The sequence below is a fragment of the Rhinolophus hipposideros genome (assembly GCF_964194185.1).
Source record: "Rhinolophus hipposideros genome assembly, chromosome: 17".
Classification (NCBI taxonomy): Eukaryota; Metazoa; Chordata; class Mammalia; order Chiroptera; family Rhinolophidae; genus Rhinolophus; species Rhinolophus hipposideros.
This window is the reverse complement of record NC_138063.1, coordinates 2,678,081-2,692,330: the sequence shown is the minus strand read 5'-3', so window position 1 is coordinate 2,692,330 and position 14,250 is coordinate 2,678,081.

Here is a 14,250-nt window from a genome sequence, read left to right as displayed (position 1 = left end):
GAGGTGACACCACTAACATTGACAGAGGCCTTACACCAGGGTCATTTTTAAGGAGGTTACTCACTTTTTCAGATAGGTTATTGCTGATTTGTCTGTTGGCTAAACCCCTCTACACATCCCTTCCATTTATCCTGAAGATTTATCCATCCAAGAGGCAGATCCCTCCACAGTTCTGTGCCTTCTTAAGTAATTCAAAAAAGAATCCTTGGCAAGAGATTTAGTTTGAAATAACCATTCCCACGAACCTTTAGGAATCTCAAGGTAGGAAGAGCGATGGGTGATGGACATGATTCGGTAAGACCGGAACTAGCACGGCTCATTACACGTGGTGGCTGATTTGACAAGGGGTGGGGGATATGGAGGTGGGGACCCTCGGTATCCTAGATACGCCTCTTGGTTCCAGCAACCCTCCTCCTCATTTTTCTTGTGTCTAATGTCAGGACGTTTTCTGGTCTCTGGCCTCTTTGTAACCATTGCTCCAAATTCCTTAAAATAGCAATCGTTCCTCTTTCTTTGGTGTTCAGAAGTGTGAAGCAGATAGTTCAAAGGAATTCAAGTCACCATCATAAATCTTAAGTGATTTTAGAAAGATATATAATACTCCTAAATGATGACATATTTCCAGAAGATCGGTAAAACATTTCTGAATGATGTATGGCCAGGCAGTTGTGTCTGTACTGCCGCCTGAGGGAGAGCATACAGCGACCACAGTATTTTATGATTATTATTGGTCATATCTTTTGTTTTTAATCTGCCAAAAATGCAACTAAAGAGGCTGGCCACACAGAAAATTGGTCTATACAGGGGCTGGCTGGGAAAAGCTCTGGCATTTTTGATATGCCATCAGAACAAAGGGTCGGTGTAGGACCTGGTGAGTGTTTGGGGGAGGTGGTGAGGGAGGGGAGGAAGGCTGATACCTGAGAATGGCTCCAGCATTTAAAAGCAATTATTGGGGGTTGGGTGGATTTATTCACAAGGCCTGTTCTGCACATTAATTAAATTTGTGATTTTAATGACTCCTAGAACACAGAACAATCCGCACACATACAGAGCTACAAAATACTCCTGGTGGCAGGTCTTTCCTGTTAATCCCCAGAGACCGTCGTCTGTGAGGGCTGGGTCAGGAAGGAGGCACACCGGGCTCACTGCAGCCGATAACCAATGTCAGCAGCAAATAAAAGACCCTTGTGATAGGTGAACTGGTTAACATGCTGCCTTTATCTGGTTTCTAGGGCTAAGTGTAGGCAGGGTGGGATGGGAGGGAGTCTCTCGGCTACACAGATGGAGATGAAAAATAATGTTTTCTCCCCTTCATGGGGAGCCCAGGGGCACATATTCCTCACCACAGCCCGCCCCAGAGGACACCCGGGCACCGCACATCTGGCAAAGCCACTCGGAGGCATTTGGTACCACTTACAACCTCATGTGGACCTTGGGAGTCAGCATTCTGTAAGTAGGGAGCATGGCAGCTGACTTGCACGTTGTTGAAAGGTCCTGAGAAGTTGCAGAGGCCTCCAGAATTAAGGATGGTGTTTATGAAACCACAGTTGTACAGAGTGTCTCCACACTTTCTTGCAGTGTCATCTGCATTTGCAATTTGGTGACCAGCTCTCCCACTGCCCCAATGGCCCCTGTACAGACACATCTCACCCTATGGAAAAAAAAGATGAAGATCAAACCCAGGAGCGATGTTGTCAGGAGTAGAATATATTTTACTGAAAACGGAAAAACAGTTTCTTGGAAGACCACATAGCAAAAGCTGCACAAATCATGAAAGTCTATTGGTATATATCCCGATTGATATCTTTCTTTTTTCAAAATTTATTTCAATATTTTTATTAAAGTATAGCTAACAACCAATATTATATTAGTTGCAGGGGGACACCATAGTTATTCAACATTTATATACCTAAAGAATTTTGTTTTTTTAATTTATTTATTAGTTTCAGGTGTACAAGACAAGGTAATACTTAGACGTTCATCATTTATATCCCTCACACTGTGAACCCCCCTCTCCCCATCCACTATCCCTCCGACCTCACACTGAACCATCACATTATATATATAAAATTATAGTTGGCATTCATTAATGTTTAGCTTCTGGTGTACAATGCCATGATCAGGTATTCACAGTATCCCTGAGGTGGTCTCCCAAATAGGACGCATGTCCATCGGATACCCAACGAAATCTTTACAACATTATTGAATACCTTCCCCAAATTAATTTTCAAAAAAACCCCGAGGCCATCTTGTGGTTACCAGCTGCTTCCAAATCCCTTCACCTTTCCCCTTATCCCCAACCCACCCCCCACACCCATCTAACAACTCTCAGTTTTTTCTTTGTGTCCCCAAAACTATTTCTGATTAGTTCATTCACATAGTCTTTTCTTTAGATTCCATATATAAGTGAGATCATATGGTACTTGTCTTTCTCTTTCTGACTTATTTCACTTAACATAATGTTCTCTAGATCCATCCATGTTGCTGCAAATGATAAGATTTCTTTCTTCTTTATGGCTGCGTAATACTCCATTGTATAAATGTACCACAGCTTCTTAATCCAGTCATCTACCGATGGGCATTTTGGTTGTTTCCATATCTTGGCTATTGTGTAAAGTGCTGCAATAAACATAGGAGTGCATACAGATTTTTGAATTGGAGTTTTGGATTTCTCCGGGTAGATGCCTAGGAGTGGAATTACTGGATCATAGGGTAGTTCCATTTTCAGATTCCTGAGATACCTCTATACTGTTTTCCATAGTGGCTGCACTAATCTGCAATCCCACCAACAGTGCACTAGCGTTCCCTTTTCTCCACATCCACGCCAGCATTTGTTGTTTGTTGATTTATTGATGATAGCCATTTTGACTGGAGTGAGGTGGTATCTCATTGTGGTTTTTATTTGCATTTCTCTGATGGTTAGTGAGGTTGAGCATTTCTTCATATGTCTTCTTGCCTTCTGTATGTCCTTTTTAGAAAAATGTCTCCTCAAGTCCTCTACCCATTTTTTAATTGGGTTGTTTTTTTGGAGTTGAGTTGAGTAAGTTTTTTATAGATTTGTGATATTAATCCCTTATCAGATATATCATTGGCAAATATCTTTTCCCATACAGTAGGATCCCTTTTTGTTTTATTGATGGTTTCCTTTGCTGTGAAAAAACTTTTTAGTTTGATGTAATCCCACATGTTTATTTTTTCTCTTACTTCCCTCGCGCGAGGGGATATATCAGTGAAAATCTTACTCCGGGTAATGTCCATGAAGTTTCTTCCTATATTTTCTTCTAGATATTTTATGGTTTCAGATCTTACATTTAAGTCTTTAAGCCATTTTTAATTTGTTTTTGTATATGGTGTAAGGAGGTGGTCCAGCTTCATTTTCTTGCATGTGTCTGTCCAGGTTTCCCAACACCACTTATTGAACAGACTGTCTTTACCCCATCGTACATTCTTGCTTCCATTGTCGTAGATTAGATGGGCATATAGGCATGGATTTACGTCTGGACTCTCTATTCTGTTCCATTGATCTATGTGTCTATTTTTATGCCAGTACCATGCTGTTTTGATTACTGTAGCCTTGTAGTATAGTTTGAAATCATATACCTAAAGAATTGATCACCATGATAAGACCAAGAACCATCTGACACGGTACCAGCTGTCACAATATTGACTATATTCCCCATGCTGTACATGACATCCCATGACTTATTTGTTTCATACTTGGAAATTTCGGCCTCTTATTTCCCTTCACCTTTTCCTCCCTTTTTAAATTGTACAATTATAGTTGACATTCAATATTATTTTATGTTAATTTCAAGCATACAGCACAGTGGTTATACATTTTTTATAATTTAAGAAGTGGTCCCCCTGACTAGTCTGATGCACCTGGCACGATACATAGTTATTACCATGTTATTGCCTATAATCCCTGGGCTTTACTTTACCTCCCCATGACTACTTTGTAACTACCAGTTTGTACTTCTTAATCCCTTCATCTTTTTCACTCACCCTCAACCCCCTTACATCTGGCAACCATCAATATGTTCTCTGTATCGGTGAGTTTTTTCTCCCTTGTTTGTCAATTTTGTTCTTCAGATTCCACATGTAAGTGAAATCACATTGCATCTGTCTTTCTCTGTCTGACACTCCACTCAGCACGATACCCTCCAGGTCCATCCATGCTGCTGCAGATGGCAAGGACCTATTCTCTTCCATGGCTGAGCAATATTCCATATTATATATGTACCACCTCTTCTTTATCCATTCATCCATCAATGGACACCCAGGCTGCCTCCACATCTTGGCCATTGTAAACAATGATGCAATGAATATATGGATGAGCACGTCCCCTCAAAGTAGCACTTTGGGTTTCTTTGGATAAATACCCAGAAGTGGGATTACTAGGTCCTTCTTTGTCTCTTGTTATAGCCTTTGTTCTAAAGTCTGTTTTCATGAAATAACTTTTTCCATTCCTTTACTTTCTGTCTGTGTGTCTTTTGATCTGAAGTGAGCCTCTTTTGGGCAGCATCTGTGGGTCTTATTTTCTTATCCATTCAGCCACCCTATGTCTTTTGAGTGAAACATTTAGTCCATTTACATTGAAAGCAATTGTTGATAGATATGTAGTGATTGCCATTTTATTATTCATAATTTTGATTTTTTTTTCATCTTAAAAAAGTTTCTCTAAGATTTCTTATAATACTGGTTTCATGGTGATGAACTCTTTTAGCTTTTTCTTGTCAGGGGAGCTCTTTATCTGTCCTTCAATTCTAAATGACAGCTTTGTTGGGTAGAGAATCTTGGTTGTAAGTCCTTGCTTTTCATCACGTTGAATATTTTGTGCCAATTCCTTCTGTCCTGATTTCTGTTGAGAAATCAGCTGACTATCTTATGGGAGCTCCCTTATGAGTTACTGGTTTCTTTAGCTGCTTTTAGGATTTTCTCTTTGCCTTTAATCTTTGCCATTCTAATTATGATGTGTCTTGGTGTGGGCCTGTTTGGGTTCATCCTGTTTGGGACACTCTGTGCTTCCTGGACTTGTATGTCTGTTTCCTTTGCCAAGTTAGGAAAGCTTTCAGTCATTATTTTTTCAAATACATTCTTAATCCCTTGCTTTTTCTCTTTTCCTTCTAGTACCTCTATGATGCAAATGTTGTTACGCTTGATGTTGTCCCAGAAGTCTCTAAACCTATCCTCATTTTGTTGGATTATTCTTTTTTTTTTCTTTTCTGATTGAGTGTTTTCTGCTACCTTGTCTTCCAAATGGCTGATTCAATCCTCTGCTTCAACTAGTCTGCTGGTGATCCCTTCTAGTGCATTCTTCATTTCAGTTATTGTATCCTTTACTTCTGACTCGTTCTCTTTTATGGTTTCTATGTCCTTTTTATACTTGCTGTCTCTTTGTTGATGTTCTCACTAAGTTCATTGAGCATCCTTGTAACCATTGTTTTGAACTCTGTCTTCTAGTAGGTTGCTTGTCTCCATTTTGTTTAGTTCTGTTCCTGCAGTTTTCTCCTATTCTTTCATTTGGGATGCATTTCTTGATTTCCTCATTTTGGCTGCCTCCCTATGTTTGTTTTTATATATTAAGTAGATCTGCTATGTCTCCCAGCCTTGGCCAGGTGGTTGTAGCAGGTGCCCTGTGGGGTCCTGGCACAGTCTCTCTGGTCACCTGCTGCAGGTGCTCCAGGAGTGTCCCAGTGTGGGGTGGTGTGTGCCCTCCTGTTACAGTTGAGCCTTGATTTCTATTGACACATCAGTGGGATTGACCCTCAGGCTGATTGGCTGTGAAGTTTGGCCTTGTCCACAGCTTACAAGCTACTGAGCAGAGGACTTACTCCACAGAGTGGGAGTTGCCCCAATGTGCTCTGGTGCCTGTTGAGAGCACCCTTTGGGTGTGCCACTTGTAGGGCTAATTGGGTGGTGTTCTGCTGTGGTCTGAAGCCAAATCAAACTTCAAGTATGTTGGTCCTCGAGTCTTTTGGGAGGGACTCTGGTGCAGGTCCAGGTCACCCACTGCTGTGACTGGCTGGGGACTACCTCGTTGTAGCTATAAAGGATCCATGATTGTTCACTCCTGTGCTAACCCTGGAGGCATGTGGGAGAGACCACGCTGCATACTGAGGATGTCTACCAAAAGTATTGGCCCTGGGGTAGCTCTACAGAAAGCCAGGACACCCTGAGACCAGCTGCCACCTGCTGGCCCCTGATAAAACCTCCTGAAATACATGAGTTGGGTGAGCCAGGGTGTCAGGGAGTCACTAGAGGGGGAAGAGCTGTGGTCACCAGGTTAATGTAGACTCTAGTTTGGTATCAGTGCTGAGCCTGGAGCTACCCAGCAAAACCCTCAGAGCACACCGAGGCCAGTCACTGCCTGCCTGGGGCCTGCAGACTTGGATAGTTTTCCATGAAGGAGTTTGATGTGGTTGGGGCTGGCTGCTGATGGGAAAGTGCCTCTGACATTGAGGGAGTTGGGTGGGGCAAAGTCCCAGTGAGTCTGCAGGGTGAAACAGTGGAGCTCACCCGACCAATCAGATTCAGATTTGGCTGTGCGGGGATCACCAGGCCAATCAGACTCAGATCTGGCCGTGAGGGGGTGGGACACATTAAAGATGGCAGCCGCCTGCCTGGCTGCAGAGGAGGAAGCCCCCTCAAAGGGGAAATGCTGACCGTCCTCCAGCCCATACTGTGAAGCTACACACATCAGTCTGCTCCCCATTTGCCTCTGACGCCCCTGAGTCACGGCCTCTCTGCAGGAGCCCAAGGTAAGTGCCTGCGAGCGAGCAAGTCTGTGCACGGGCCTTAAGAGGACAGCTAGATTTCCCGTCGCCTTCCACCCCACCTGGTCATTCAGAATCCCCACTGTGTTTCACAGTCAAATGTTGTATGGGCTCCTCTTCCCGGCACCAGTACTCTGGGCTGGAAGCTTGGTGTGGGGCTGGGATCCTCGTTCCTCTGGGAGGAACCTCTGTGGTCAAGATATTCCTCCCAATTTTCATTTGCCACAGAGGGTTGAGGCTCGTTTCACATCTTTGCTTCTCCTACCAGTCTCGATGTGGCTTCTTTATATCCTTAGTTAGAAAACTACTGTTGAACCAGACTTCAGATGTCCTTCAGGTTGATTGTTCTGTAAGTTAGTTGTAATTTTGACATGTTCATGGGATGAGACAAGCACAGCATTTTCTACTCCGCCATGTTGGGTCTCCTCCATTACTCTTAACAGTCACTCTAATGGGTGTCAGGTGGTAGCTCATTGTGGTTTTCTATTGCATTTCCCTGAAGACTAGTGATGTTGAGCATCTTTTCATGTGCTTATTGGCAATTTGTATACCTTCTTTGGAAGAATATCTGTTCATGTTCTTTGCACATAGTTAAATTGGTTTTTTTTGTTGTTGTTGAGTTGTAGTTCTTTACATATTCTGGATATTAACTCCTTATCAGGTATATGATTTGCAAATATTTTCTCCCATTTTATGAGGTGTCTTTTCACTCTCTTGTGTGAAACAGAACAAGAAATGTACTGTGTCCAAGTGAGTTAGGGTGGGTGGGAGGGGATGTGGGAGGCTGGTGAGGAAAGGTTTCTGAGGATATATACTTCAAATGTCTCAGGACTCCTGGTTTAAGTTGTTCAATAACAAATGACTTATTAAAATTTTTACATGTAGTCTTAGAGTAATCAAACACCAATATTTTTATTTTACCAGCTCCCTCTCATGGTGGGTCCCCTACACTTTCCAGTGCCAGATGTGAGCCATCATTGGGCCCAGAGACCACCATAGAATTTATGGTGTCTATTTTCAAATAGTCCATAATTTCATGAAAGTAACTGGCTTTAGAGTTTAATAGTAATAATAAGAATCGAATGAGTCCATTCCTTCCTTAGGAATCAAGGAAGTAACTGAAGTGTGTATCGTCCATTTCCTTGAGGTTGTGGGCTGGTTTGTGGTCTCTTGTGAATTTTGTGTCTACTTCCTATTTCAAAAATGCAGCAAGAAAAAAGACATCCTACATCTTACACTCTACAATCACAGGAAACACAGGCTGAGCTCTTGCTGTATAAACTGGTCATTGTAAAATTAAACACAGTTTCCAGAAATATCAAACCCTGACACACACGAAAGGTTCAGAGAAGTTTTTCTGCAATTTAGCCGCATAGCACACAGGATTTCTGAGTCTTCATTCAGCTGTTTCAAATGCTGGCTTTAAAGGGTCCCCTGAGTCCTATAGCACACCCGTGATTATAAAAATATTTAAAGGCACAGAAAGAATATATAGCTGTACAGACGCATGTGTTGATTTATTGTGTACCGTAGTTTGATACATACTGGAAGACAAGGTTTCAGACAGACAAAAGCATCAAAGTAGTAGGCTTCACTCCACACATTGCTGTGCCACCCCCTGAAAGGGATTTGGGACCTAAAACAAGACCATGATACAGGGTTTCTGAAAACTCCCCTACAGAAGCAGGAGAAAACATAAAAAGTTTCATGACTATTTATGGGACATGGCATGTCATATTTGTAGTGATATGACTACGTAAGTAGTATTGTGAATTCTTGGAATATGGAAATTAAAGAAATATATTTTAAACCTACACCATATATTATGAAAAATAACAAATCTTCCCAAACGCCATTAAATAAAAGAGATGAGGTGGGAGAAGGGACAAAGTTCTAGAAATATCTATGAGTTTTTTTTTATTAGTTTTAGGTGCACAAAACAAAGTAATACTTAGACGTTTATCATTTATATCCCTCACACTGTGTGAACCTCCCTCCCCCCATCCACTACCCCTCTGACATCGCACACAGCCATTACATTTCCACTGTCTCTATTCCTAATGCTGTACTCCGCTTCTTGTAAGTACACACACATACACACATATATATACATGTATATGTGTATATATGTGTATATATATGTATGTATACATATATATATATAAACTTGTAGTTGACATTCATTAATATTCAGCTTCCGCTTCAGGTGTTAGTTTCTTTAATTGATAAAAATTTTGTTTTCTAAAAATATTGCAAGATTCCACATATAGTAAATGTATTAAAAAAGAGAGCTAGCTTAGTTTTTATTTTAATATCTTCCATAAATTTAGTGCTTATGTTGAGATATTACAAAATGCACGTATTTGCGGCAGGTGTTGACTTGTGCCAGGTGTTGACTTGCTGTTTTCTGCATGGAATCTGGGTCTAGAAAGCTCTCCAGGGGCCTCTACCACCTATTTCTCACCTTACCTCACCTTACCTCTGTCTCTGCTCACCAACCCCCTGCCACCTTGGGCTTCTTTCTGTTTCTGGTGCTTGTTAAGCTGTTTGGTTGGGGCCTTTGCACTGCCTTTCTTTTGTCGGGACTGTTCTGAGCTCAGATCTTCCCACATCTTTCTCCTCCTCTCCTCAGAGCAGTGTAGCACCCAAGTTTTTCCCTGTATCACCCCAACTTTACTCTTTCTAAGAAGCAACTAGCAGGCACCTTCTTCCATATGATTCCAAGATAACCCCAGTTGCCTTTTTCAGATAAGTTTTCACCCAAAAGGTAGATGTTGAAATACATGAGAACAGAGATAGGGACAAAGAGAATAGCTGGAGAAACCCAGTGATATTTGAATTATTTTAGGCTAAACCCAAGAAGAGTGCTACATACATGGAAGATGTATGGTACATGGATAGGTCATGAGTTAAATTAATGAAGTTATAAAATAAAAAAGGAACAAGTGCTGCTGGTATGGAAATCCAGGATTGTACTGCGGAGAGTCCCGAGTAGGTTATTCTCACTAAAATCAATCATGAACAACCAAAGTAGAGCATACAGAATAGAAAATAAGACCTATTTTGTGAGGTATAATTGTATCTTTAATGTTCCTATCACCATATTTAAACTTTCAGAAAGCTTGCATTTGTAAACAGTGATCACAAATTGATATTATAAATATTTATGGGCAGTGCTTAAAAACTGTAGCAGGTTAATTACTGATACAGTACATAGAGTTCAATATTTTCATTACTGGTATAATATCTGGTTGGGGATAGTGAGAGCAGTATAAAATCAATCCGTGGTTAACTATTTGTGAACTAGCACCCAGAAAGATTTGAATGTCAGGTTATTCTATACAAAGTCTAAGGGATGATTGTAAAACATTAAAACGAAAAAAAAAAAGCAGTTTCCATCCCTCAAATCCATTGCTAGATTGTTAAAGTTTGTGGATAAGAGGTTATGAATTGCGAAGTGTATTTAAGCCACTTATGCCCTTTTTGCTTATTACTCTAATTAGCTTATTTAATAAAATATATGAATCAGATAAAATTGTTACTATGAGCAGTAAGTTGAATTTTTTAAAAAAAATAAAGTCAAGTTGATAAGAAATTGCTGATGACTGTGCACAAGAAAACTATTAAGTTTTAGGGAAAACAATCTTAAAAGTTTAAGATTCTGTGCTTCAGTTGCTTCACAAGTTTTCTCATTCTCTTTCCACTTTAAAGAAAGGTCTAGAAGAAAACGTAGAGGATACACTAGAGGTGTAGTTTATGCAAAAAAACCATTAAATGATTAATCTAACCTCAAAAAACAGTCTTGGGACTCACTGGTAAATGAGTGTAGGTTTCAAAGTTTTGCTTAAAATAAAAAAAAATAAGTTACATGATATTTTTAATGAATTCTTCATTACTGTATCTGATAAGGGGGCTTCAGCTGGACTTATTTGAACATATATTCTCATGAATAAATACAGGTAGGTTTTGTTTGATAACCAGAACAGGAAAGAAAATTGCCAGATCGTTTATGTTTTATGCTATTCATTTATTAAGGCTAAAATTAAGTTGTTCACTTTGAGAAAGCATCCAATGGCAAAGAAGAAACAATGGTTTGGAACAAGTTTCTTGAAAAAAATCAAATTGACATCAGATTACCTTATTAGCAAGACTGGGTACTGCATGGCAATGACAACAATATCTTCAAGATTCTGAGGGAAGAACATCTGAACTTAAAATCCCAGACTAGGAAAAGCAGAAATTAAGCATGAGAGTAAAAAACACTCCCCGTTTATAAAATGGAACATTTACCTTATCTGGAAAAGTGACTCTGGAAAGCTTCCCCCTAAAAATTGGAAGTGGAGGGGTGAGAGGAGAGGTAGAAAGTGTTTAAAAACATTCACTTCCTCATTTTTCATTATAGGGAGTAACTAGATAATTTCTAAAATTGACAAATCAATATTTTATCCACTTTTGTACACTTTGTGCTATTGTAATCATTTACATCTATTCATTATTTGTATAATAACATTTAATTTTATTAAAAAAAATTTGAAGCATATCGATCTTTGTCATATGGTCTTTTACGGCTTACAAACAAATTAGCCCTGTGTTGTTAAAGTTACTTCTAGCTTTTTCTAATCCATCGTTCCAAGAGCTGAATAAAGCAGAGAAAAAGAATGAAATTGTTCATAAGAGAACTACAAACTTTAGAATCCTATTTTAAAATGTCTCCTTATAGAAATATTTTTTGAAAATGTGTGTAATAAGACACCTAAAATTCTTCAACAAACTATATTTCAGTTTACTAACAATTTTGAAGCCAACTTTGAGAAAAAGAACACAAAATTATGAAAGCTTACTTAGGAACCTAAGTCAATCTCTATTTAGAATAAGAAAATAAATCACACACAAAAAATTACAAATTTATAAAATCTTGCAAATATCACAGATTCCAAAAAAATGCATTAAAGCCACATCCTGTTTTATTAATCAACTGCCTGATGTCCAGGTGTGATTATTTTCTCCTACTTGTTTTCCTACTTACTCTTTGGTAGCCTTTTCATATGACAGTACATTTGGATATCATTTTTCATGAAGAGAATAGAAAGATGTCTTTTCTACATGACGAATTAAAATTTGCTGTTACTGATAGTTTAGAGAAATTTGTTGCAGGTTCACAGCTTGTTATTAAAACCTCTATCAAGTTTCTGTTACATATAAGCTATAGGATTTGGGGAAACAATTTAATAGATCAGCTCCAGCTTTATAAAGTTAAACTTTGCCACTGTTGGGGGTGGTTCCAGATTTTGGGGGGCTTGAAGACTATATAATTTTGAGTCCCATTTAAAAAAATACACAATTAATATACAGGATTTAAGCAGGCTCTTATGCAAAAGAAGGCCTCAAAGTTTAAGTTTTATTAACATCACAGTAAAAGTACCTTGTTCTACTATCTAATACTGTAATTACGGTTGCTGGACCTGTATCAGTAATCGGAAGTGTATTCCTAGAATCATTTTGACAGTGGGACCATCAACAATAATTTAAGCATACTTGGAAGTGACTGTCAGCTACATAAGTATATTCCACTAATCCCAAAATAGACATATCCTCAATTCAAATTCCCTTTAGTTAGATCCCCAAAATGCCTATGCTTGCTCCATCACCTGATAAGCCTGACATCTGATATGAAGAGACAGGTGTCAGAGAGAAAGTAGAAATGGAAAGAGAAAACAGTGTTACCTGATGGTACTTAAACTTTTTTTTGGTTGTTGTAAATGCAACTATATGAAAACATATTTAGGACTCCTCTCAGAGGTTGAGAAGGGGTCCATACAAATGAGGGGCCCAGGACTTAAGTGTCATTAGCTTAACAGTGAAGCTGCTTGTATTGAGGACATTAATAAGATATTAAAAAAAATCTTATTATGGGTCTATTATTAGTATTAATTTCTATGTACAACACAGGCAGGCACTGGGGGTACCCATCCTCACACAGTTGAAAATCTGTACATCAATTTTGACTCCCCCAAACCTTAACTACAGTCATTTGGTATCTGACAGTGGTTGGTTTCAGGACCCCCACAGATACCAAAATTCATGGATGCTCAAGTCCCTTATATAAAATGGTGTAGGACAATGTGTACAGTCGGTCTTCTGTATCTTCAGGTGGTTGAGTCCCCGGGTGTGAAACCCAGGGATATGAAGGACCGACTGAGTATTTATTGAAAGAAATCCACACATAAGTGGACCTGCACAGTTCAAACCTGTGCTGTTCAAAGGTCAACTGTAAATCTACTAAATTTTTGTTGCATGTTAGACATTGTGTATAAAAAGCATTGAAGTTGTGAATAATGTCATCTTCTCTCAGGACTCTCTCAGAACTCTCAGGAAGAGTTCACTGTATCCTGTGGAATTGAAAATATCAGTATGAACTTGTGGATATATACATATTTTTATATATTTTATATATGCATATTTACACACACACACACACACACACACACACGAATGACCTGGTCAGCTCATTTGGGCAATGTCCTTGGTTTGGTTTGTCTCCTCACTACTTTTGCTCTCTTTCTGTGAGTCTAAATTACTTAAAAATTAAAAGGTAATATTAAAAAAAAGGATTCAGCAAATACCTCGAGGCAAAATCCTCCAGATTTGGGGATTTTGTTCTGAACCTTCCTTCTCTCAAGCATCTTAACTTTTAAGTTCCAGTTGTCTTAGAAGTTCCAAAGTCCAATTTTCCTCTGTCCAGCATTAGGAGATTACCGAATACTCTGCTGAATTCTCTTAGTTTTACCTGCAGCCTTATACCTGTGTTGTCTGCCTCTTCCGTGACACCAAGAAGTGGCAACTGCAGCTTTGGCTTCTTTGAGTTCCTCTTTTCCATGGGGTCTTGGCCCCCTCAAGTCCCATTAGCATTAACAAATCCTAGACACATCAAAAAAATTAATCCAGATTTCCTGTTTGCTCCCTGTGGGACCATTGATCTTCCACAAGCTACTCAATCACGGCTGAAACTAGAAGGTCCCACTGCAGTATTATTTAATGGTTTTATTGAGGTATAATTGACATACCATAAAATTCACTTCTATTAAGTATACAATTCAGTAATTTTTGTATATTTACCAAATTGAGCAACCATTACCAGGATTCAGCTTTAGAATATTTTCTTCACCCTAGTAAAGTTTTTTAATGTCCTTTCACAGTTAATCTCCATTTCTACTTCAGCCCCAGATCACCACTAATTTATTTTCAGGCTTCATAATTGGCCTTTTCTAGACTTTTCATATAAATGGAGTCATACAATATGTGGTCTTTTGTGACTGGGTTCTTTTACTTAACAGTGTTGTTGAGGTTCATCCATGTTGTATCTTGGATCAGTACACTGTATCTTTCTATTGACAACTAGGGTTTGTTGTATAGATATACAACATTTTGTTTATCAATTCATCTGTTGATGGACATTTTCATGGTTCCACTTTTT